The 25,584-nt window shown below is 38.5% G+C and overlaps 1 long non-coding RNA gene across 2 annotated transcripts in view; it reads right to left on the reverse strand.

Moving 5' to 3' along the window:
• Positions 1 to 13,676: 13,676 nt before the first annotated feature.
• The window catches only part of LOC139151952 (uncharacterized), a 54,204-nt gene continuing 42,296 nt past the window's right edge, over positions 13,677 to 25,584 (reverse strand). For both annotated transcript variants that reach the window (XR_011556518.1, XR_011556517.1), the window contains exons 2-3: positions 17,403 to 17,553; positions 13,677 to 15,752 (exon numbers count right to left, since the gene is read on the reverse strand). This is a non-coding gene — a long non-coding RNA (uncharacterized lncRNA). The remainder of the gene's footprint in view (positions 15,753 to 17,402; positions 17,554 to 25,584) is intronic.

The raw sequence follows: 25,584 nt of genomic DNA on the forward strand, positions 1-25,584 counted from the left end.
GAGAATTTAATAAATCAAGTGGGTAATGCTAATGCAGTTAAGTTAAATTCATTCGCTTTGATTTTATTTACTGAAATATTGCGGTTCTTTTCAAGATATCTCAACGATTTACACCTCAGTGAAATCAAATGTGTGTACAACCACAAATATGGGACTTCGACATCAGATTAAACAAGTTGAGCTTGTTATTGAACGTTAAGATACCCGGTCCTTTTAATTTCATGAGATCCCAATGGAATTAGCGTGAATCTCAGTAAATTCTATATGCGTTGATACTACAATGTCAAAGTCAGAGTCGTTTAGGCCTATTCCTCAAAGGTCAATGCCAACGACCACACGAAATTTGGGCAACATGGAACTTCACGTGCTGCATTCTATGTTATCATGTTATAAAATCAAGTTTACGATGTAATCACGACAGCCACGCAAGAAAACGATAAAACACATTGAGCTGTAGAGATGCGGTCCGTGTTTATATTCTGGTATCATTATAGCGCTCGGTAACAGTCACGGCATGGCTCCTGTATGCTCACTGGGCCCGAGTCAATTTATTTTAATAGGTGATAAAATGTGAGTTAGCTTCTGTGTTGCATGAAAGGGCAGTGTATCAATCAATTTCAGAAAAACGAATAAAGATCAGGGCTTCTCAATCATTTCTTTAGTTCCCTAATATAATGCAGATCAACACAAGAGATACCAAAGTCCACGTGATGCAAAAGTCTGGCTGATAGGATCGAAACACAAAATGACTTGTCATTCATTTTGATAGCATTTAACATTGGTGAAAGGAGTTTTATTGACCTTTCTAACAAGTAATCTTAAGTTGAATATTTGATTCTCTATGAGCGTCGACGAAACCAAAGATCAGAAAACACAGTTCAGTGAATCAATGTAAAAGTACGGTTAGTCTTGACGCCGATCTTCATTTCGTGATTCAAGTGCATATACAGCAGAAGAAGAAAGTGTACTCACAGATTTACCGGTGCGTAGTGTGAGTAAATTATCCGATGGATCAGCCTGACATACAACAGTCAGGCCTCGTAGTGTATGTCAAATCTCTTCAGAGCGCAAAATACCAATATTAGTTTAAATTTCTAACACATCTTTGCTAATTCCGTCTAAAGTTTCTGAATTCCACGCTCCATTATCTCGAAAAAGCAATAATTTCTACCCGTATAAGAGACTGCGGCTAAGCCAGATTTTGACGAGAAACATTTGCAAGCTTTGAGAATATTTCCATGAACTGAGAATCTGGTCGCTGCTACGTGAGAAAGATATTGATTTTGTTGAACGGATAAGACCAGAAAATCTACACATTAAGGAGATGAAACCTTGACCGCCTCCTTTGCCGAAGTAACTGCTCTTGTGTAGTATGTGCAAACAGCCTGAAACGTTTTCATTGTGATTTTAATCGACTTTAAGCCAAATTATCTAGCATCTATTTCACTGGATATTTGTATGATGATAATTTACGCTTGAAACGGCAAAGATTTATGTTGAAAACGTGTCAAGCAATGTTTAACATGTACAGGACAGAGAGATCTGCGAATAATTATTTCACACGCTGTATCATCTTCAGTTTGAGACAAGTGACCAAAACTTCCTCGTTAGGTAAAGTACAGACTCTCTGGTTAAAGCTCCATCAACCAACTGTAACTTTTCACCTATTTCCTACCATTTTTGATCTGTTTATAAAACACACTATCTTATTCTACTCCTAATGCCAACCTTTCAACTTGTAAACACGTTCTGTGTGTTTAATATTCAACTTTACTCTTAAAACATTCACAGTCTGGACTTTAACTCATTTGTAAGTAATCATATTCTGGACATGATATAATAATTTAGCGCGGCTAATAAGATGTATTTCAACAGAGGCAGAATAATAAGACAACGTGCTCGATTTATAGAACAGAAATGATGAAAATATTATCACACGTATAAAAGTTATTTCCTTGGAAGGTAGACCACGTCCAACTATAGATCTTTCAAAGCTGAAAACCCAACGACGGTTTTTCTTGACTTATCGAGAATCAACGTTCTTTCCCTTTCCTGTTTTTGTGACAATAGTCTGTAGAACGTTTTTCCATAGATTATTAAAACATGAGAAATACCTACCTATTGACTTGCAAACTCCAGTAAGTGCAGGGCAAATAGCACGGTCACCCTTGACCCCTGATTTTCTTATTATAAAAGACAAAAGTGTAAAGTTTCTTTATGGGGATGGGTAAAACTTTAAATACTTCATGTTCGATGTAGGCCTACATCGACTTTGACCGTGTAAACAAGTCGGCTCATCATCTGGACTATTTCCCATACATTAGATGTAGGCAGAACACGACACCGACACAACAGATCAATGGCAGCTAGAGTATCATACAAACACTCACGGATTGTAAATTGTGGGCAATGAGGTGACATTCAAGGACAAAACTGCAACTTGATACTCGGCATTACCAATCGATACTTTTAAATATCGATATGTTGCCACTGGGCTCATGACGACATAACATACTCAGTTAAACTTGAATCCTACTCCTCCCCTTCCAATTAATGTTAACATCAAATGATGATAAAGATGGTAGGATCGAGCTCAGAACAATACCAATATTTGGGCTGGAATCCCTAGTATGTTGTAGCTCTTTCTTAAAAAACATTTTTACTGTTCGACTAATGGCTTCGCTTAGCACCCGACAGTGCATAGAATTTACATCGTCTACAGCTAGGACAGGTGGCCACAGTGCGGATCGATCTTCCGTGTACACACTAAGCCTCCCGACAAATAGCTAACGGTGTTTACGCATTCTCATCAAGTTCAAACGTAGACTTTGCTGGCAACTTGAAATCACCGGCCTCAATTCAAGGTTTTAGGGACTGGTCAGTTTCTTCGGCCGGGGGGGGGGCGTTGGATTCATGGGGGGGGGGGGGTCACCCTGTTTTTGACTTTGGTGATAGGGGGGTCACCATGTTTTTGAAATGCGCAATAGGGAGGTCAGTGTGTTTTTGAATTTTGACACAGGCTTTTAACCGCCCTTTTTATGTCGTACGTAAGAATGACATACGATCCTTTTTTCGCTGGAGTTCAATTTTTGTTTCAAGATTGTCCAAGGACAATCGAAGTGATCGTCAGCTCAAGTAGAAGAAATCGCTGAACCGTACACTCCAAATTCACACGCGAATTACCTGTTCACTGATACGTAAGTTATTCCAATGACACGGCAACGAGTTAAGTCCTTCGGCGAAACTACGACCTGGTCGTGTATTACCTTCTCTGTGCATCAGACGTGTTTCCTGCCAGCATTTTCAGATCACACGGTGCTAACGCCAATCCAATAGGCTTCACCATAACAACGCATTCAAATGCACTAGCTGTAATGAATTATATCGGTTTTGACCTCTAGCTATAGGTAGAATGGTAATGGATTATATTTGGGTGGCAATTCTCTAGTATTAATATTCGGGTTAGTACGCAGGGTACTATTGAAGATTTCGATGTGGAAAGAAGCCAAACCGATGTTAAGCTTAACCTTAAACTGTTCACACAGTAAACAGGTTTTGTCAATTTAAGGCGTATTCCTAAATAAGCTCTGAATATTTTGTTGCTATCTCCTTGAATTTCACATATATTTAAAGTGAAAATCATTGACGAAAATCTAATCAATAAACGTCTTCGTATTGTCATTTGTCAAACACTTCCTTCAAGGCAACTCCCTGCGTGTCGTCGGTTACCATAGAGTTAAGTTGTTTATTTGGAACTTGGTGACCGCGTATCTAATGCATCGACAATAGAAGCCACGTTTTGAAATGCTTTTACTTGATAAACTTTAGTCACTGTGATCGATGGCTACCAAGGGAACGGATACCATGGAAACTGAGCGACAGTCACGAAGTCTCCTACACCTTCTTCCTGACTTTCAATGGCGAAGTAGCTGACACCTCACATTCGGGGTATTTCCAGTGACTTATCGGTCACACGATCATGCTCGCAGTCACTCCCATCTACAAAAGTCCTTATCAACAATCGCCCCCGCGTATACATGTACATGTATCCCGCTCCAATGATTTGACGCATTCATTAAGTATGACTCACAACGCATTCATTCCCCAACTTTGAGATTCAATCAGTGGGCATTTTCAGACAAGACACACTGGCTTCTGTCAAAGAGTATACAGATTTCAGTTGTAATTTATTAAGACAGTGTACTCTGCTTGTTATTAGAATATAACTAAGGTTTAATAAGCCACATTTGGGTGCAGAATATTGTCATTTATCAGTGAAAATTGACTTGTAAAAGGTCAGAGAAGAAGGGAAATCGCTTGCGAAATGCAAAGTTGTGTAACATATAAGAGAAACATGTTCCTGTTGCCGGTGACCTGTCAGGTTCCAGTATTACTGGCAATTACTGGAAAATTCAAACATATATGTTTCAGCGATCACAACGACAGACTCATTTAATATCTCTTAACGATAGCTGGATAATTTTATCAGCGAAATGGGAAATACGATATTCAGCTTGACGAAACAATCTTTTTCACATTTCTGTGCGGTGAAGTTTAGGTAAAGAGGCAATTTGCGACTGTGGTTCCACTGATCTGCCGCTCAAAACTCCCCCAGGCGAAAATCGTCGAGGGTCAGAAGGTCCTAGATTGGATATTACTTTGGACTGTCTCCATGACACGAAAGTACACCTAAATTAGATTAAATGAATCGCGATCGTATGATGTGAAATCAAAACCACGGGTGGTCGCTATTTGATGTTCATAGGTTGTATAATGCATTTGTCAGACCCTCGTAACATGCACAAAATGATATCGCCTTCTCATCCACAAAACAGATCAGGTTTTGCCTGTAGTGGATTTCTCCATTTATTGCAATCAGGAAGAAACCCCCCTGGGTCTCACTAAACCTTTCTTATCTTTACACAGATGATTTGCCCCTCACTGCTCAATCACTGCACTTAAAACACTGGATAAAAATTTCAGAGAGTGCACAACGAATAAGAATTTTTGTGATATTTGTCTCGCGATTTAATCATGTTGCTGGGTATAATGCACACATTTTTGCATGTAATAATTGTTATTTGGTGGTTGTCACCTAAATTTAAATCATCAATGTTCTCTGAAACTGATGATATGTGAAGACCATTACGTGATTATTGCGAATTATTTTTATGCATATAATTGAAACTGCTACTTGAATTGCAATGTGCACATGATGTAATATTTTGTTAAAATGAGGGTAAAAAAGTTTGGGTTTTTCTCCACCAAATTTAAAAACAAGGACTGTGCAATAACGTCACTGTTTTGCACCCATCGGGCTACTGCAGAACATCAGGATGGGGTCAGAGGTCAACGTCTGTAAAATGTACTTCATTCGCACCCAGTGCACATCACCTTACACCAAACCTCATTTAACGTCTTATTATCCCTGAAAGACCTTGCTGCAATGCTAGAAAGAGTACTAGTTAACTTATTCCCTCTGGTCACATTCTTTCGAAGGAAAATAAAAAACAATTCTTAACCATCGCTGCATTACCCCGTCTGAATAATTTCAACATCTCTCTCTCTCTCTCTCTCTCTCTCTCTCTCTCTCTCTCTCTCTCTCTCTCTCTCTCTCTCTCTCTCTCTCTCTCTCTCTCTCTCTCTCTCTCTCTCTCCTAAAAAGTTATTCTGTGTTAGAAAAAAGACATTTTCAACTACTTTGTTTGTGATTCAAATGAATTAATCAGTTACCAAAGTAATATTCATGTTTAGTGCAAATTGTCTACTTCAGTGTAATATCTTAACATGAACTTACAAGTATTGGTAATAATCAATAAAGGGGGATTGATATCTTTTTCAAAGGATTTTATCCATCGTCAAATCACAAGTTTTTAAGTTTTTAGTTATATGAAGACTAGTTAATTCGTTAACAAAAATAAAAGGTACTGTGGCTTTTATTTAATTTACCTGTTCGTTGTTTCGTTGAGTTTAATTTTTGTATTAAATCTAACAGCTAGCTGTTTCGTTTAGTTTAATACAGTGTTGAATTAATTCTGTATAAAAGGCGTTGCCATTCAGTGAAACTGGGTTGTACCGCCATGGGTACTGTTCATTTGAGGCCAAGCTCTTTCTGACTTCAATGTGACTGAGAACGCCCGACAATCGTCCATATTCACTTTTAGTATTAATGCTTGTTCCGACATCACATGTCTCAAAGTTTTGTGCCTTCAAGGTGAATAAGGTATTAACATTTGCAGTGACCAGCTATCACCTTTGTATAAATTCCTCCTCGATAAGATAGGAAAAGCTGCGTTCAATCGCTGACCCTGCCTTCTCTGAGCTCAAACGTGTTAGCCATGCATGCAGGCTTTTAAGTAACGCTTATACCATGTCACTGGATTTTTTCTGCTTCGATAAACGACGGGACACATTTGCAAGCATGTGCACTGCAGTATAATCTTATCAATCAATTTGCTAATACGCTAAGTCGGACATAGCGAGATATCAATTAGCCGTCTAAAGTATGGAATCCAAATGCGTTGTAAATCTAGCATACAGATCAGTATGTGCATCGTACATACAACTTACGCTATTAGTGAATGTCTTACGGTTAAGTCAGAATTATGAATATTAGACATTTTCTCTCTTCCTTCTTCAAAAACAGTTCTAGTAGCGTTAACTTTAGCTTGCTTGCGTCAAACTCTTGTCATTATCCCCAGTGCCTTTCGCTTACTAATGACTTTTCTCTGTCTAAGAGCATGTATGATTTTAGGTGCATGCCTGTAGCTACTAATTAGTAAATGTCCACAAAATCGAACAAGCTGAGTAGCAAATGTAGATACTCCATACAGAGTATCGATACGACTTTATTGAGAACCTCCTTCAAATGGCGCGACATGGAAATGGTTATTTTATATGTCAGGCGAAATCAGATCTTATGATTAGTGTTTGTAATTATTCAACGACGCAGTGCACATCAAGTAAATGTTCTGAAAGCGTTCCCCTTTCTCTTCGTCTACATGCCAATTATCTGTCTATGCAATCACGTAAATCTAACTCAATAAAACGTCTAAATTCTTCGAACAGTTTAGTGCTGTTTCATATTGACCTTCATTAAAAGCATATATTGTTTAACTGAATACATAGTATGGTATATCATGTTTCAGATTTTTCTTCAGAATGTTCCCACAGAAGCGCTGATTGGCGATGACACTTTAATGACGTTTTGCTATTCTGGTGGTTGTTAAATTTCAAGACGCCCCCTTTCTCATGCCAGTGTACATCTTTTCGACTGAGAAAATCAAGGAAACGGGAAATGTACTTGACCAGATTTGAATAGTGCTACTGTGCAAAAAATAGGTATTTTACAGCATTTTTTATGATTTTGCAAACATTACAAGAAACGAAACCAAGAACAAAATAGGAAGGCTGAAATGGAAGAGAGAAGTAATGAATTACAATGCTTTATGCTACAGTACTTGTGTTTGTACAAATCTACGACAGAGAGAAGTCTTTTCACAAACGGCGTATGGATCACTCTGAAAGGTTTCGTTGATCTGTTCATTTCAAATTGGTAATTTTGTTTTTTACACGAGCAATACCGACGAGAGAAAGACACGCGCCTATTTCCGTGAAAAATCGGAGAACGCCCACGCACCTTCCCCTTGCTGGTTTTTGTCAGCGTTTCAATTTATTAAGCACTAAAACATTTCCAGATGCATTCAAGTTTGCTCAATCACAGTGAGTGGTAAAATGTACGGCGATGTTGAATGTGTCGCCACAATTTCTGTGGAAGGCATGTACATTTAGTAATGAAGCTTATCATTTATGTTACCTCACGGCAAAGTGTATCGATCTCTTTGTCTCTTGGTTGTCTGTTGCTCTCACCTTGTGACACTATGACGTCGAGTCATAAACTCTGGTCTGTGTGACGTCTTAGGCATCTGTCAGTTCTGCAGATATCTTGAACGACGTCAAAGTAAGCCCAAATGTGGCAGGCAATGCACGGATTGAATGACCAGTCGAAAAGTCATACTTCAATTATGGCGATATTTTCAAAACTTGTTTTCCCATATTTCAGCCAGTAGAGATTTTAGAGCACAAATGATCACTATATGCAGAATACAACATTGCTGTGGATATATGACGTATCCTAATCTGAAAATATTACTAAGTATCCGTTTAAGTGACTGTGTGAATTTTGACAGAAATAAGAAAATTTAGAAAAATGACATTTTTGGATATCCTCATGCGTGAGGTTAATCATGCTCGTTTAAAGTGATCCGAAGTGAAGTTATTTTTAGGTTCTCATATTATGTTTCGCATGTTATCATCTTTTGCGATGCACAAAGCTAAGGATGCAGATTGGATGCGTTGAAAATGAGTGATTTATATCATTTCGCTGTTCAAACTCGCTTTATAAATTGGAGAACAATATATGATGATTACGAAAATTTCAATATAAATGAAGTTCTACAAAGTAAATGTAGTATTACAGACGCAATTTTGTATTCAAATTTTCAAAAGTTTTACCTTCTCAGCTTTACAGACAAGTTGTTCAATAACATATAGATGAGATCATTGCAACGTAATTTAACCCATGGAAAGAACATTGTTTGCATTATACATATATAGACTTGAAAACTTTTCATCCGCGGTTATTGGATCATTTTGGCTGGGTGAACTTGAACTCATACAAAGACGGAGAACGTATTTTATGTATCAGTAATTCCTAAAACTTCCAGTATATGTTATGCTCATCAGGTTATGATCCGGAAACATCTCTACAACTGAATGTATATAACAGGTTTGATTAGAAGTACTAAGGTAACAGAAATAATCTGAAATTATTGCTTCATCCCAAAATAATTCTTTCTTCAGTTGAAATACTGTACTGTGCAGGTAACAGGCTTATCAAAGTACTTTCCCGATTTAATTGCCGATCATAAATTGTTAGAAAAATGCTTGGATTTGATTGATACATGTAGGAATGATAAACAATTGAAAACATCCTCTAACGAATAGAATCTGAATAGACGGAACAAGATATGTAAATCCAATAACACATATTGAGTCAGGTGTTTTCAAGAAAAGTTGATTTAAGTCACTTCAGATTTATCTGCGACCATATATCAATCTTTACTCCGAAATATTGGTGATTACACTCCGAGGCGATAAGTATGCTTTGCCATCTGAGATCATTAGTGTGAAACATGAGAGGGACTTGTGTATGAAATGAAAACGTTAATCTTCATCGGAGACAAGTCGTACAGCTCAAAACCCTTCCGTTATAAGTGACCAACTTTGCTGTAAAATGTTCTATATACCCAAGGTGAAAAAGATTCTGGAGGAAATAATCCCAGTCATCATCGGGAATCAGGACTAGATTAGCATCGATAATCCGTTAATTTATGGTTAAGTTGGGTGCACCATCTTTCGCATCGATGCACACAAATGACATTGTCTGTTGTTCGGTTGCTCAGCTAGGGTAGAGTTCAGTACTAATACGTGAAATCGTAAAGCAAGTCTAATACACTACGCAGAGGATTACCTGTGCAAAAGGCACTACCACATGTGAAGTACGAGGGTATCAGTCTACGAATAAGCGATCAATAGTGATGTCTTCAAAGCTAAGATTGTAAATGACGGATATGATAAGAAACTCCAACCCTTCACCTATCTTTTACCTTGTATCTACCCACAATATGTAATACACAGATGTCCTCCTGAGAAATGACAGTGCGATGCTAAAAGCAGAACGTTGTATATATATATGTGTGTGTAATAACACAAATCACATTGAAATTACAAAATAATACATGTCATATCTCTTCCTTAAGTTTCATGCATCCTGCAATCTTCAGACAGACAGTTAGAACTTTAAAATATCCTCAGTTCTACACTTTCATTTCTGTGGTTGGGACATAGCATTATATTTTGTTGTGGGTGCTGTTGAAATTTGATAAATAATATACGTTTTGTGGCGAGATTTTGAAACCAACTCTGAGCGTTTAACATCGTAGATTTATCAGCATTGATAATGTGTAGTTTTTTCTGATAAGCAAATGCTTATGTTAGGGTAAATCGATGCTTTGTTAATAAAACCATAGTACGCCAAAGGCCTGGTCCTTGTTCTTGATAATTCAGCACTGTTCTCATAAACTTTGTTAGGAGATGATTGCATTGGATCATAGACAGTAGCGGCGAGAGTCACTACTGTCTATGACGTGATTAGCGAAGTACGTCTTGAAGGTGTTGTCAGTGAGGCCGATGCAAACCTCCATATCGACTCCCGTTGAAACTTTGCCTTGTGAACAACACTTCTGGCTTGACGGTCACCTTTTAACGGGCATGCACACTTGTCCCGGCAGTTACAAACAGATGGTTGATCTTTACGCTGGCTTCCGATGATTACCCTCTTATTATAGGACTTGATTATACCGACCATATTCTTCATGCAGCTGTAACTTACTTTAATCGTGTTTCTATTGAAGACCTTGAGAAGTTTGGACCCCTTTGAAAATTGTTTATCAACATGTTGAAGAAATTTCTTGCCGGTATTAGTTTCCACGTTTTTACTGAAAGAGGGTTTGAACCATGTGATGTTACGTTTTCTGTTACTGTTTCTCCTCATTGATTAGTTTTGAATTTGGTCGGTATACCTACCTACCTACCTACCTACCTACCTACCTACCTACCTACCTACCTACCTACCTACCTACCTACCTACCTACCTACCTACCTACCTACCTACCTACCTACCTACCTACATACATACATACATACATACATACATACATACATACATACATACATACATACATACATACATACATACATACATACATACATACATACATACATACATACATATGTATATACAAATGATATCGACTAGAGGATGTTAACATTTTCACAGAAATTGGAAAGCTATCCCAAAAAACGGACTATTAAATTTGTTAAATTCGTTGTTAGTATATAATATCACAAATTCAAGGTAGTGTGCGCCTCAAAAAATAAAGACTTTAACTTATGCTCAAACTTTCCTCAATAAAACTTTCAATCATTCTCTTACCAAATAAAAAATAAAAAAATCAGGGTCACCGTGCAAAGTTTGGAACTAGCGAAATAAATTGCCAACATTTTGTGATATTGAAAATTCAAAACGGCCGCCATTCCTGCTAACGCTACGGGGGAGGGGAATTACAGTTTTGATTTTCGAAAAATCAAGACAGTGAAAGTTTTTCTTTCTCAAAGAGCTTGAAAATGAATTTTACAAACCCATTAAAAAGCATGGACTCACTTAGCGACAATGACGCTACTTTCAGTGCGACGGAGGGCTAGCACCTACCACTGGTGTTGGGGGCCTTCGGCGGAAATCGGCTCATGAGTAGCCAGTCAACATTGGAAAAGTTGTTGACGTTGACCCCAACACTTGTGTCTGTCTGTATGATTACAGTATAGGCATCATTTAAGTGAACAATAATATTTGTTTTATATAGTTTATTGGGGCCGGGTTCGAGGCTGTGAGTGGGACGGTCCCGGGACGAAGCCACCTAATAGTTAATCACAATTGGCTTCGACCTTAGAGTGCCATCAATTTGCAAGCAAGTAGGATTGGAAGGGAGGGTGGGGAATGCCTAAGGTCGAAGCCAAATGTGATTAACTGTTAGGTGGCCTCACAGGTGCCTGGAGTTGCCTGTGTACATGCATGGAGAGAAGTCTCTATGCATGTACACAGGCAACTCCAGGCACGTGTGGGTGGCCTCGTCCAGGGACCATCCCACTCATAGCCTCGATCCAGGCCCATAATAAAACAAGTATCATTGTTCACTAAAATGAGCCCCCACAAGTGGTAGATCAAAAAGTATTGTAGAAATTTGAGAGTCAGACTATCTGTCCCCGAGGCGCACTCTAGTACATTAATTAAGGTCACACTTTCAACCGTCAAAATTTATCTTAAAGCTTAAAGCTATCGACAGAGTTTTATGGAAGGAAACTGTATTCAGAAAAAAACGGGATATACCAAAACTACGAAAAGACGGATACCATCAAAATATATGTATTATTGTCCGAATAAAATTATAGAAATAATCCTGAAGTTAAGTTTTAAAAGTTTCGGAATAGTAGTAATTTGACCAGAAAGCACAAGTTTTAAGATTGATGACAAGGAATATTGGTACACGAGCACGTACGTTGGCTCTGCGTTTGTCGGCAGCAAAGTTCACAGGCTAAAAGATACTGTTCAGATGAGTTGATTAAAACCATCATGTCTAAATGAAATTTTAATGAGCTGAAGAATGTCGGCTGATTTCATTAAACAAATTACTCTGTCATTTAAGCCACATTGGGTTATCCTTTTTGTGAAATTCAATTACATATTCTAAGTGAAAAACGCGGAACCTGAGGTGACATGAAAGAGAGAAATTTGCGTTTTCAGTAACTCGATCTACCTTTCAAAACCAGCCGCAAATGAAATCTTTCTCTCATTTTCAGATATAGTGGGTTAATTTTCCATTTGCTTTCTTTTTCCTTCGACTTAAAGTCAGCAAGCAATAATGAAATCTAAAATCCATGCCGACATTCTCTATATTCGATCAGTGAGACATAAAATATTTTAATCATGGCTCCTGACTGAATTCGTCCATCTTGCATTTTTATTAAGGTGCATAATCAGTTCCGGGCTCCGTTCACATTAAATTTTGAAGTGAAAAAATTGTAGATAAAAATCAACATCTGCAGGTTCATTATAGCTTGAAAATGATTTACCGGGAGTGTCGGAACTTCGCTCAAAGGTCATATGGGACCCATACTACCAATGAAAACACTGTATCCAAGGTACGTTGGCGATAGATGGAAGTTAAAACGTGTTTGTCATAATGTACATCGTACTACTTAAATATTGCAGCTATGATGACGCAATGCATCTTGCATAACATACATTGCTTGTAAACAGGAAAGCCGCGCAGGCGCAGTTCCGTATACTCCAAACCTTTAAATCAGCTCGATGATACTTTGTGGTCTGTCTTCAAGTAAAGCTTTATTTGAACAGGCAGTTCTGTATTATTCACAGGAAAGAGAAATGCACGGATGAATTTCGAAGATACTCTACAGTCAACACGGTGTGACGTATACGTGTTTAACTTCCTTGTGCGGCTCCAGAGCCAGATATCCTTACGGCGGTATTTTCCCACAATGGATAGATTGGTCTTGATTTCCGATGATTCCATGAGCATTATAAAGTGGTTGCTCATTACTAGTAAAAAAACAACTTCGTCTGGAAGACAGTGGGGTAACATGCCCTTCTGTGTTGCAAGGAAAACGTAAAGCGAAAAAACGGAATGTGATATGTGAAAAACAAATTCACTTGCAACAGCAAACGATATAATATGTCACCCCCAAAAATTGTGTTAACTTGCAGTTTGCTTTTTGGTAATGGTTAGTTGGGTGGTTCGTAGGGTGGTACGTACACAGGTTGGGTAAATCGATTGGTGCGTAGCTGTAATAAGTTTCTTGTCCATGGGTTATGTGAACGTGTACACTTGTTGAAGGCTTGAGGTCACATTTAGCGGATGCCACTTCACACTTTTTTATGGGCCGTGTCGATAATGATCGCGAACTATTGATGTCTTCGTTTTGCATTTGATGTCACATTGGAAACCAAGTCAAACACACGACAAGTACAGCCATCGGTATAATATCATAGAGTGATCAAAGGTTTTATATGTTTTCAATATTCCATTGACTTGCCCGGGTATCAAAATGTTATTGTGCAGCAAATACCAACATTGAATGTTTTGAATTTAAATACATGACACGACTGTTTGGTTCGAGAAAAGCATAAATTCGAACAAATAACCCGAAGATTAATATAATGATATAAAATATAATAATGATTGTATTTTAATGTACAACTCAATACCTAATATCATTCTGGCATTATAATGTAATATCAGCTGTACGTTGTATGAGTTTTCTGTGTTCTGGTAATCCGTAAAATGGCGGCTGTTACACAAATGAACAACAATCCTTACTAAACAAAGGATGTCGTCACTTGTATATATTCTAGTGTCTCAATCTGAAATTTAATTCGGCGGGAAATACAAACGTTTAAGCACGACGATTTTCACCCAGTCAATATGTGTATACGTCTACATTTTTGTTGGCCAAACTATGACAAGAAATGCCGCGTTTTCAACAAAAATCACAATTTTTATGGAATTATTTTCAACTATCTGGGCGATGCGTAACTTTGAAAACCTCTGACTAGTCAGTATCCATGGTAACGTACATAAAATTTTAACGACGAATACGTGCTATGAAAATAAAACAGAAAACGACCATAAAATGAAGTACAATGTCATTCTGCGGGAAATTCCGAGGCAGCTGTTGCCAGTCCGCATAGAAACGAACATAAATGTGTATTTCATAGGTTCCTTGGCTTCCATATGGTTCAGTGTAACAACAAAGTTGGATAGTTTTCAAATTAAGATAAATGACGATGTCCATTTATCAAGTTTCATACAGCATGATATAATGCAATCTGCTGATATCTTCTGAGCGGTTGATCCAATGTCTGTATTAGATTTGTCTTTCTCAACAGCCGTGTGCAGAAGTTTGTGGCGCAAAATACTGGGTCACTTGTTCTATTTGAGCGTCGAACGTAATGTTACTCTACGGCGCTTTCGTTTACTTTCTACGAAGTTCTTCGTACTTGCAACAATCAGGCACACGTATTTTATGGTCCCGTACAAATATTATGGAATAAGTTAGCGGACGAGTCAATCAGGTTTCTGCCAGTCTCAATTGTCAGTATTGCGGTTGCCAGAAATAGGGCAAAACACATCGTTCGGTTCCAAAGTGTCCTTTGGCGACAGCTTGATAATCTCGGTTTGATATTTTCCGCGTTCGTCAGACAGTCACGCAGGTTGGCGAAACGCACGCTTGTTCGCCTTAATCAAATGCAAGATCATATCGATAGATAAATACCATGGTAACAAGGTTATCAACCCCATGCACCCTGAAGCAATGTAGACATAATTGCTTAAAATAACGTTTTACTGTGATTGCACATGTCTCTGGGTTTTTTGTTCATTTTCAGGTAATTTTATCGACAAGGCATTAAAGAAGTCAGTGTTAAAAAGCATTAAATTGTAGTAAACTTATGTGACTCAACAATTGCCGTTAGTTTGACTAAACCGATCCTAGAATATATCCTCTGTCCTTTGGGGGATTCCCTCCAATTGTCGTACAGCAAAGGGTCCTATGCAAAGGGCAGCGATTTCTGCCAGTTGAACGCAAACTGTCACACAGAAGCTATCGGCTCGTACGTTGATCTACATCTGCAAATGCTGTGTTTGCAGTTATGGATGTGGCTTTGTGCAAGGTCGTTTTTCTCTGCACGTGCCTTGCAGCACAGCACCACTGTGGCACTGGCGAAACACAGTCCAATCAAGAGGAAAATCCCGCCGATGATGAGAAATATGTTGAGTCCGTTGACCTTCACGGGTGCCAGCACAGAGCCAACTCCCAAAAAGATGAATGCCGGCAGGAATGATGATATCGATAAAATGAGACAGATAATTCCATAAAGTATTTTCAGTTCAACAGGTGGAATTATGTGTTTCAATCTCGATCGGCCTCTTCTGATACTAACATCATCAAAATCCTCCAATGCGCTTGAGTCGCTGGAATCCATTGCTTGTAAGTATTCAAAATGTGTGTAGACTGCGATGGAAAAGTTACCGTGGACCGGATCACTTCTGTCGCCTCTGTAACAAAAATCACAGCGAGACTGATTTGTCAATTCTAGTCACCTCGATAACAAGTCATTTACAATTCTTATGGCAGTATACCTATCTCATGTATACATCCAATCAGAGGTGGGTTGCGGTCGGGCGGATAACACGTTTTGTAGGAAGACACACGCACGCGTGATGAATACCTAATTTACAAACGCACCGTATCTTTGCATAGCAAGGACTCCGTTGCGTGGCTACCGCTTTAAAAGTGTTCTAAAGAATCAATTATGGTATTTCTCCGTAAAAAAGATTTCTGAAACATGCAATTAGAAGTAATATAAAGGAGAGATGGGCGTCGCACTACTTGAATCCGTAAGTTAACGTAAAGTTACGACGAATACTGATAGCGAGCATCGCTCTTAACAAAGATATTCTCCGAAGGAAAAACTTCAAATATACCGCGTGATTCAAAAAAACTAAGGTGCCTTTTATAGAACCGACTGTTGTCAGAAATTGAAAATTAGCGCTATAATGGACGGTTTTCTGAACAATGGACTTATGCACTTAGATAAATATCAGAAATTGTTTGCGTTAGTTAGCTTAGTTGTTAATCTTTTCACATGTTTCAGATCAGAAATGAGATGACGTCATGAGTACACACCATTAGGGTCAATTGATGTCCACCGAAAATGTTATGTGTTATTAAGATATCGTTAATTCTACTTCCACGATATTCCACGCAGATTTTAAAAAGCGTTCATAAAAGGGGTTGTCGACACCAATGCGAATTTACAACACTAGTACAACACTATTCTGGTGGGAATCCTGCGTAAGTATATTGAAGTGTATATAATTATTTCAGTTCATTATCTATAGGTAGAGCACAAATTGCTCAGAGCAATAAAGGTGGGCTTTCCTGTAACATTTAGTTTACCGTAAAAAGAACATGCTTTGTAGGGACAACAGGAATTAGAAAGCTAAGTGCATGGGGTGTATTGAAGATAATGTAGAAGGGGCTCTTTTAATGGAACCATATCATTATGGTTAGGCCTTACGTATGGCAAATTATCAACGAGTAGTGTTGACGTAAAATTCATACACCTTCCGCATTTATCTGGAAAAAGACAGATCTTAATTTGAAAACTCGGAGACTTTTAAGCCACTGTAGAATACTTTTTACGTAGACGTCCAGTTCAGCCCCTAGAGTTCTCTTTTCCCATATAACTGGAAATTTCGCCACCTCCAAGGCTTCTCTTATCGGAGACAATGTGAAATTATGTCACGTTAGAACACTTCAAACGCAGCCCATGCTATGATTTCATACAAAAGATTACGTCGCTAAATCACCCGAACTCACCTTGGCTGAGACCGATGTAAGTTTTCAAGAAGCCTTTCAAAACGCTGGGTACGTAATTCGTGTAATTTTTTTAGGCCAGTAAACTGCATCATCGGTTAGCACAGTGCTATCTGCCAAAGGTCTGTCGGAAACAGACCGAATGGCAATTGTTCATGTATACCACAAAGCAAGCGAGGTAGAAATAATTTGTAAGCCTCTAAACTTTCCAGTCTTCTTCACTTCTAGTCGTTTATAATTCTATATTACCATGCACACAGGCTTCTACGGTTTGGTCTAGAGCATTGAGTCAGAAGGAGAAAGTGTAACTACGTTTATATACTCACCCTGTTCATCACGCACATGCCAATTGGTTTTCCAATTGTATTGTCAAACGTGTGTAAGAGCTTACTATTATGACTTAGCGACGAGGAAATACGACAGGGCTCCGTATGGCTTCTCCCCAGGAGGATCTCCGACTACAGTAGGATTCTATCTCTGCAACAATAACGAGGCGACGAGAGTGCTTAGATAGAAACATGACATTTGTGTGCATTCCAAGATGATGCTTGTGAACCAGAAACGTTAACGTTGTAGATGCCTAATTGCAAGGCGTGATAATTTTGCACAGTTGGGACTGATTAGATGAGGGTCATCTGCAGAAACTAGAGCATATCGTTAATGTTTTTGTCTTCATTACGCTTTCCTCAAAATGACACGACGATTGCAAGCCTACTTTGCGCTTGCGCTAACTCTTTGAAATGTTTACACCCATCACCCCATCCATTTGCCAATCGCTGTTTCTTTCTTTCTTTGTGCCTGCTCTCGTACAGTCTGTTTGTCTACATATAAGATCTTTCATTATTTGTCTGCTAGCCCTGAAACATTGATCTACATATCTACCTACACTCATCTACCTAGATCACCCATCTCACTGACTACCTGTGCGTGCCTGTGTTCCGTCCTACCTGACTGGCCAGTGTCTACTTGCCTATACCTACCTGCCTGGCTACTCATCTGTCTGTCTGTCAGTTATTCTGTTTATTCGCCCATCCATCATCCTTCAATCTACGCATAAATTAACCGATCGCCAACCTCTTGTCTCCTTGTCTCTCTTCCATTATAATACAGTACGTTCACGCCTGAGTCGTTTCTTAATTAGCTGGCATTAATTCAACGTCAACAAAAACATTCATTTTCTTTTTCTCATAAAGACACATAAATCATAATGAAAATTGCAGCTGACGTACACAGTGTTCCGCAAAATGTGAAACACAGTAATTATTTGAAACAACGATACCCTTTCATTTCAATGAAATGGTTGAAACCAGACACAGACTCGTATCAGTTCAGTCTAATTTATGTGAGTAATATTGTTTTTCATAAATGTGTGGACCGAAAGAAGGACGCTACAGATGTACACGCTACGTGTCTAATTTGATTATGCATGCGTGTACCTCTAGCATCACCGACTCATATAAAACTTTAAAAAAACATACATTTTACAGAAAATTACTAGCCCAGTATAGCGTCTTTTGAATAGAAGACAGAAGATTTCCACACTTCCCTTAATAATATGAAACCCAAACTTGCTACAGACTTCTTTGCATAACTGGCATGTATGCAAAGTCAAAATATACAAAGTACGCGTATTTGACGGTAGAAGTACCACAAGTTGGACAGCCCATGTTGCATTTTACTGGCAGAAAGTTGAAACCTTGCAAAATGCAGGATTCGCAATGGAAAAGAAAGCTAATCCTACAGTTATTATACGGGGAACAACGTAGTGAACATCCGAAATGTGGCTGGCTAATGGAGAAGAAACATGCAGCGGACGTGGCGGCGGTTAACTGTTATGTGTAGCTGCACGTCGAAAGAGGCGAATTCTGTCCTGAACCTTGCAAGCTGAGTAGATGATAAATGTGTATGAACCTGTCAGCCTTGCGGCGCACTTGGAGGAGCACGGGTATTATTTCATGAGTGACACGTCATGCCCTGCGGTCAAGGACAGTAACACAGAATATTCCATGTTGCTATGACATGCCTTTTCCATGGGCTAGTAACACTTGCAACATATCTTATCACAAGTCAGCATGATTCATATTTCTCATGTCTTGAGGAAGCAGACTTCCTGCTAATATTACATAGGTGTAGTACGCAAATCCAGCAAAAAGTTCTTTAGCTGTTGAATTATTTTGCTCACCTGTTCAGTGAGATAGTGGCTCGTTTCTCACAAGTTCAATGTTTGGCTTGGTCGCATATTCCGGCTTATGTGAATTTAGGTCTTATTGGCTAAGATAACCTCATGAAGGTCAAAGTTGGTCTCATTTAGATGTGGTAAGACAAGCCCGTAGGGAGAGTTACTCTCATAATTGACTGTATGTGTTTATGTACGGTCCTTTGGGGTACAATTTTCAGTAATTTGGTCTACAATGCGGTATACTAATTCTCTAGAGAATTGACTGAAATTGGTTCGATATTAGTCATCTTCAATTATTCATACGCAGACGACTAGGTGACTTTCATCCACCATTTACCCGCTAGGTTCTATCACGAAAAACATGATGGAAGCCCCAAGCTGGTGATTACCCGGCTTTGGAAATTTATCCTTAGGACTTAAGCTTTTCTCTCACTGTAACAAACTGAAAGGCGAAATAATCCACGAGGCATTGACCTTGAAGCGTAGGCGTGTATGTATGTATGTATGTATGTATGTATGTATGTATGTATGTATGTATGTATGTATGTATGTATGTATGTATGTATGTGTGTATGTGTGAGTGTGTATGTATGTATGTATGTATGTATGTATGTATGTATGTATGTATGTATGTATGTATGTATGTATGTATGTATGTATGTATGTATGTATGTATGTATGTATGTATGTATGTATGTATGTATGAGCAATGGGATAGATGGGTGCATGGATGTATGGATCCATTGGCTCGATTGATGGATGGATACATCCATGGATGGATGGATGGATGGATGGGGGAATGGCTGGATGGACGGATATGTGGGTATGATGTGTGTTTGTTAACAAGCTTACGTATGTGATCTACTTAAAGCAGTACCTGTTATTCATATTCATATTCATACCTCCATCTGCAGTACCTAGACTTTAGCTGCTGTAAATGTACTGACATACACAGAAAGAGTATTTGATCTAATGTGTAACAACATAGTACCCTGAAATGTTCATCTAAGATGAGATCCTTGCCTTTCACCTTTGTCCACACTAAAGACGAACGATGGCGGTATGAAATCTCCAGTTTCAAAACTACTGAACTACTGAACGATTGCAAATTCTTGTGGAGTGGGCTCTAAAACTAAGTAGTTTACAAAATAATTTGCTTAACAACATTCAAGCGTGTCTCTCAAAGGAACGATTTACAGCCAAAAGATTGAACGATGACGTCATTGACAGGTAAAATTTGCAATTCAGTAGATAAGGTAATCCCTTAGTTTTGCATCAACCTAAAATTAGGCTCTGTACACGATTGAAATGTTTCGTTGGTAAAGTAATGACTTGCAAAAATTATTCCGAAAGAGATGGATTTATAATTTGTTGTTCATTTAAATACAAGCCATGTTGTCATACTGGTATTATTTTCACATTGACAGACACATACAATGATGATTTTCCAAATAAATAAATATGGTAAACCATTCTTATGAGGCAGCAGGCCTGTAATACTACCCCTGTTACTTGTATTTGCATGTTGTTCGCTCGATCTACTCCCTTTCCCGCCAACTTTGTGTCTTCTGCATGGCTAGGTAAATCCTTGTCATTCCAACCCACTGTAGCCGAGGTGATTATCACCCTCCACTCTTTCTACATCACTGTTAAACTCCATCAGCCATACATGAGTTGCGTTCAGCAGCTTCTAATGACTTCATCGAAAAGACATTTGTTGCTTGCTGATTCATACTTCACATATCGCTGCAGCTTGTAATGTGATTGGTGAAGCTGATAAAATACATTTCAGGACTTTTATCACTCGCTGTCATGGCAACAGAGCAAAGGGAAAAGCAATTACATTTGCTAGTAATTAATGATGTGAATCTTGCTGGTAAATTGAACCACCCTTCCTCTCGAGATTTTTGAGAGGGATGTGCTGATAACGTTTTTTTTTCTTTCAATATCCGTTTAACATGTCCAACACAAAAGGCATAAAAGTTTGCCAGACAGATAAGACGAGCGGATGCTCTGTGTAGGACGAGACGACATCGTTTGGATAATTCACCTAGTCGTCATTGAACACGTTGAATGAACAAGTCTCACGGTGTCGAAGGCACTGTGACGACACGGGTGAGTTTGCAGAGCGTTGATAGAGCCAGATGTGGTCTCACGTAAGTTAGACGGTATCCTCAATATAATCGCTTATAATTAAGCAATAAACCATCGAAATAGCGGGAAACCATGAGATTTTGGTCAGTTCAATACATACATGAATAAGCCATAGCGAGTATGTATGTTGTGAACAGTTCAAAACAGAGCGGCATACCCTCAATGAGGTGGTTTGTTGCAATTACGTTATACAGTATATTGAAATACTGTTTTGAGAAATATTAAATAGGGGTTCCTGCTCTGACCGGGAGCTCGCGTGTTTTCCACCTGTGGTATTATCTCGTATTTTCGCTTTAATTATCGGGTCTCGACCAATCAGATCGTTATATTTTTTCCATCAATTAGTTTAATGTAAGATTGTTTTCCCGGCTCATATCAACATTTCAAACATCTATGCATTTATCTTGGTGAGGTCATATTACATCAATTTCAACTATGGTTACCGTAATCAAATGGAAATAGAATAGAAATTAATCATGAATAGCCAGCTATGCATGGATTGTATATCCTTAAGTTGCAGATACCAGGCTTCATGAACATATAGGGATTTGTAAACGTGTTCAAGTATTCCTACTGACAAAAGAGAACACGTCAGCTGAGCGTTTACCTATCATTAAGACAACGCAGTGTCAATGAACTTCTTTGTCATCCGGCGGCACATTTTGATTCTGGTTCAGCTGACTTAAAAAGGAAAACTGCGACAAAGATGTGACAAGGTAGTGAATATCAGGTTAATCAACCCAAAGTTCAAACAAGTTAAATTTAAGCATAACCGAGATTTTTCAAACGATCAGCCTGACCGAAACTACAGTATACGATTTGAACAAGTCATCGTTGATGACACAGTCCCCACTTGTTAATGGGTACTTTGATTACATGTCCTAAGAGGATAGAGTCCTCTTCATTAATTGAGACATGCCCAAGTTTTGGCTAAGGACACGAAAAAGTTGTAACAAAATGGCTGCCATGCAGCCATATTGGATCATATCAAGAAACAAATTGACAAACATATGTATGACATAGTTTAATGTCCTTGTACCAACTTTGAATAAAATCGGTTAAGATATGCCTTAGAGTATTATGGCCCTCGACAGGAAAAAATCGTAATAAAATGGCCGCAAGGCAGCCATATTGGATCGTATCACATAACAAATTGACATGCATATGTATGACATTAGTCAATCTCCTTGTACCAACTTTGAATAAAATCCGTTGAAACATGTCTGAGTTATTGCTCTGTACATGAAAATATCGTAATAAAATGGCTGCCTAGCGGCCATACTGGATCGTATCACATAACAAATTGACGTACATATGTAAGACATAGGTCAATGTCCTTGTACCAACTTTGAATAAAATCGGTTGAGATTTGCCTGAGTTATGCCTCTGCATATGAAAAAATCGTAATAAAATGGCCACACAGCAGCCATATTGGATTGTATCACAAAACAAATTGACATGCATATCTATGACATTGGTCAATGTCCTTGTACCAACTTTGAATAAAATCGGTTAAAACATGTCTGAGTTATGGCACTGTATATGAAAAATCGTAATAAAATGGCCGCCTGGCGGCCATATTGGATCGTATCACAAAACAAATCGACATGCATATCTATGACATTGGTCAATGTCCTTTTACCAACTTGAATAAAATCGGTTGAAACATGTCTGAGTTATGGCTCTGTACATGAAAAAATCGTAATAAAATGGCCGCCTGGCGGCCATATTGGATCGTATCACAAAACAAAATGACGTGCATATCTATGACATTGGTCAATGTCCTTGTACCAACTTTGAATAAATCGGTTGCAACATGTTTGAGATCTGGCTCTGTACATGAAAAAATCGTAATAAAATGGCCGCCTGGCGGCCATATTGGATCGTATCACAAAACAAAATGACGTGCATATCTATGACATTGGTCAATATCCTTGTACCAACTTGGAATAAAATCGGTTGAAACATGTCTGAGTTATGGCTCTGTACATGAAAAAATCGTAATAAAATGGCCGCCTGGCGGCCATATTGGATCGTATCACAAAACAAAATGATGTGCATATCTATGACATTAATCAATGTCATTGTACCAACTTTGAATAAAATCGGTTGAAACATGTCTGAGTTATGGCTCTGTACATGAAAAAATCGTAATAAAATGGCCGCCTGGCGACCATATTGGATCGTATCACAAAACAAATCGACGTGCATCTGTATGACATATGAAGTAATCCTTGTACCAAGTTTGAATGAAATTGCTTCTTGCATCTCTGAGATATCTGCGTGAACGGACGGACGCACGCACGGACGCACACACGCACGCACGCACGCACGCACGGACGCACACACGCACGGACATGACCAAACCTATAAGTCCCCCCGGACGGTGTCCGTGGGGACTAATAACCCTTCATTAACCCTTTGCACCCTGACTCCCTGGTACTCTATGCCGTCATCGGACATTTATGTCCGAGCCGGGTTCTGAACTTCATTGATAACCCTGACCCTGTGTCGAAGCCGGTAACCATGTGAACGGCTTACAGTCGTTTCTAAGTTTTTATTGTGTCAAGGAAATCGAATATTTGCACATTTATCCATTTATGTGATCAAAAATTCTTATATCCGATCCCATGCCTTCTGCTTCGAGAACCGGAACGGAAAATGGGAAAGAGCTAGAATGTAACTAGGCTTTCCTGGTGAAGAAAGAGGTTTCTACTCCTCGTCAATCCGGTGTCATTCTCGCAGCCATCCCTATGACCTTTTACCATCACCAGGAAGTCTTGGATTAATTATGCGTGGAGCGTGCCTTTCAGACTTGATAAAAACCACGCTCTCTCCACCACACTACTCTTACAGAATATCAATAAGACTTTATGACGGATATGGCAGACGGACGAGAAAGAGAGACGAATTTCAAATCACTCGAATCTTTCCAGAGTTGGTTGAATAATGCTGCGAGTAACGGTGCGTCCGTTAGTGCCACAGTCTGAGAGCAGTTAATTATATTTCAAATGCTGATTTGTCTTAATTCGTAGAGTCAGCTGTAGTTACATCCATCCACCCATGTGCAACAAGCTTAAATGAAAGATCGATTGAACACAGAATGCAGAACTTCTTCAGATCAAACGTAATGACTAATGACTCTATCATCTCATTCAAACATGATCGGTTTCAAATCTGAGGTTGGTTGAACCACCATGAAAATGTTCCTTGTAGTGCTTAAAACAAACCAAGGATTTTTCAAAGGCGCAAAATCCTTGAAATAATACATTCGGCACGCAAAATAATTTGGCCTGTTCGAAAATGTAGAAAGGCTTTGCACATGCCTCAGTAACAAAATCGTCAGTTTCACGAGAAGAAGCGTCCGAGTCGGAGTAAATGTAAATATAAAGTATTTTGACATAACATAACATAACATAGCATAGCATAATATAACATAACATGACATGACATGACATGACACGACACAACATAACATAACATAACATAACATAGCATAGCATAGCATAATATAACATAACATGACATGACATAACATGACATGACATGACACGACATAACATAACATAACATAACATAACATAACATAACATAACAAAACAAAACATAGCATAGCATAGCATAGCATAGCATAGCATAGCATAACATAACATAACATAACATAACATAACATAACATAACATAACATAACATAACATAACATAACATAACATAACATAACATAACATAACATAACATAATATGAAATACACAATTTTGCCTCAGGGGAACAATCCCCAACATTGTGTGTTGTTCATTCTTTCACTGTTGCCAATAATGATGCAACATTGTGTGTTGTTGATTCTTTCACTGTTTTCAATACTGATGAGTATCACTATATAAAAACCGATAATTAACCGCTGCTGCTTAATACTTTCATCTGATATATCTGAGCTTTGATAAGTTTGGTTTTCGAGTCATTTTCATCAATCTAAGATACAATATAAGACCAGGACGTCTTGTTTATCGTCATTAATCTCTTGTTGTTGTTGAATTGTGTCCGTCAGATATACTTCAGAAGTTGCGACGATCCTCATCAGCGTATTCGTGCAAACAAAGCACGTTTTTGACGTTTTGCCTCCAGTCCACATTTACATACTGAGTAGATCAGATATGGCATTGAAACAAAGATTAGG

This window comes from Ptychodera flava, chromosome 15, assembly GCF_041260155.1.
Source record: "Ptychodera flava strain L36383 chromosome 15, AS_Pfla_20210202, whole genome shotgun sequence".
NCBI classification, from domain to species: Eukaryota; Metazoa; Hemichordata; class Enteropneusta; family Ptychoderidae; genus Ptychodera; species Ptychodera flava.